A 2594-nucleotide genomic window follows, 5' to 3' on the forward strand; every position below is an offset into this window, starting at 1 on the left:
CTCTCGCTCTCTCTCTCTCTCTCTCTCACACACACACACACACACACAGTTGAATATTACTATCTATTTATCTATCTATCTATTTATCTCTCTCTCTCTCTCTCGCTCTCTCTCTCCCTCTCTCTTGCTCTCTATCTATCTATCTATGTATTTAACTCACTGATTTTCTCTACTCACTAATGCACACTCAGAGACACAGACAGACAGACACAGATACAAACATACACAAACTCACACAAACTCACTCACACACACACACACACACATATGTATGGGTAGAACACATGTTATGCTTACAGATGTGTCTCCACGTCTCATGGTCAGCCATCAGCATTGTTTATTCAAAGGATCATTTTATAAACGAACTAGATGAATTACGGCGTTGCACCTCAGGGTAAGCAATTTTCATTGTGTAATGTTTCGTTGGTTCCCAAATGAATAAATTGTTGCTTCTTCCAACTCGTGAGCATCTATCATAGAATTGGTCATGAGAGAATCATGTAGTAGAGAGATGAAGTTCAACTAAATTGAGAGACTAATCCTGAATTTTGTTAATTGAAATAACAAAACATATTTTGACAGGAAACTGAAGCCTCTTAAATTCAAATGGAACATCCGTAGGTAAGAGAGGAAATTTTGGAATAAAGACGTTTTCTTCTTTGTGACTACCTGTTATGATTGTTGCCTGTAAGACATGAGGATTCATGGAAGTAACAATTAAGCGAGTTCCAATACATAGCCGAGGTGGTTCAAGATTCCTAAGCAAAATAATGGTAGCATCCACCTTTAGCGTCAAGTTAATCAGTGGCATCCCAGTGTGTTTTAAATGTGTTCAGAAATTCAACAGGGTGCTACTGAACCGCTTGATCTTGATCGACTGTTTTGTGAATTGATGGAAAAGTAATTTCTAATGTAGCTGTTAACTTTTGAAGTTCATGATTGAGTTTATCAACCATTTCATTAGTTGGAACCAGTGTTGCTCTTTCACATAGCCAGTTTACATCAGTGTAATTGAGAATCACACATAGACTTACACACACATTAAATCTCACATACACTGACACACATACCCAGTGACATACACTAACATACATATACAAAAGCAAACACACACAGACATGCATTTACGTAATGAACGCACAAACACATACACACGCACAGACACATGTACACTCACAAAATGTGCCGACGTCGTCGTGGTATAAAATGTTCTTTATTATATCGTACGTAACAAACGTGCAAACACACTCACACTGACAGATACAAACTCATACACAAAATGTGACGTTGTCGTCTTGGTATAAAATGTCGTTTACTATGGTTGACTATAGAAAGATTATTTCCGAGAAAATATTATATTGTATTGATCCAAACGAAAATAGAAAATTGCATGTTGACATACGCGGGGTGTAATACTATTACCATGCAAAGTTTGATTTGATTTTGTTGAGCCGTTTAAGAATGCATAGAGAACAGACAGATGGACAGAGAGACAAATAATTTTATATAGAGAGAGAAATATTTAGATATCATTAGCAGATTTACCTGCTTCAAGAATCACTAAAATAATCAATTAAAAGTATATGTATTTATGTGTGTATGTATGAATGTATGTATGTACATACATGTGTACACACACACATATATATGCATATGCGTGTCTCCCTTCATCGTAACCCCTCCCTCGTAACCCCACCCCCACACAATCCAACCACACCTTCTCTATCCATCCTATTTCACCCAACCGCATCCTTACACCTAATCTTACATACGCCACCTCTACCCCCACCCTCAGGCTACCCATATAACCCACCTCTACCCCACATCCCAACACCATCACACCACACCACTACACCATGCACCACCATACACAAAATCACATCACAACAAACACACTAGCACTGACCACTTCCCAGCCCCACATCTACACACCTACACATACACACACGCACACATCAAGGTCACCAGGCCTCTTCCCCACTCATGCTCTCTTATACACACGCACACGCACCTTCGTTTTGGGATCATCATTACTTTATTTTCTCCCCTACCTAGCTCTCCTGCGTGACCCCTCTGTCCGCCATTCGCCATGATAGATCACTAGCCACTACACATTTTTTATTTTCTCTCCGTATTTCTTTCTGTGTTTCTTTCTATGGAAGAGCCTAGGCTCGAAACGTTAAAGACTTTTTCACTTCCTGTGCGTTAAACTATTACACCTGTTTGTTGTCTACAGCACCTGTCTTCGTGTTTGTTTGTGTGTGAATTCTCCGTATATATATATTGTGTGTGTGTGTGTGTGTATTATTATTATTATTATTATTATGCGCCCTTTTTCAAGTCTAGTCAGGCTCATGGCCCAGGTTTCCCGGTTTCTAAGGCGTATGAGTCCCCCCCCCCCAAGCTGCACGGGACGCCAGTCCATCGCTGCGTTACTCAAGAAACAGCGAGAGAAAGTTGCGGCGAAATAATACAATAGGGGTCGCCACCAACCTTTGCCGGAGCCTCGTGGAGCTTTTAGATGTTTTCGCTCAATAAACACACATAACGCCCGGTCTGGGAATCGAAACTGTGATACTAACCACTGGGCCATT

General features: G+C 40.3%; 1 protein-coding gene across 1 annotated transcript in view; it reads left to right on the top strand.

Moving 5' to 3' along the window:
- Nucleotides 1-2594, top strand: part of LOC106876817 (homeotic protein ultrabithorax) — a 200800-nt gene that overhangs the window by 36376 nt on the left and 161830 nt on the right. The window lies entirely within an intron of this gene.

This window comes from Octopus bimaculoides, chromosome 17 (genome assembly GCF_001194135.2).
Source record: "Octopus bimaculoides isolate UCB-OBI-ISO-001 chromosome 17, ASM119413v2, whole genome shotgun sequence".
Taxonomy (NCBI): Eukaryota; Metazoa; Mollusca; class Cephalopoda; order Octopoda; family Octopodidae; genus Octopus; species Octopus bimaculoides.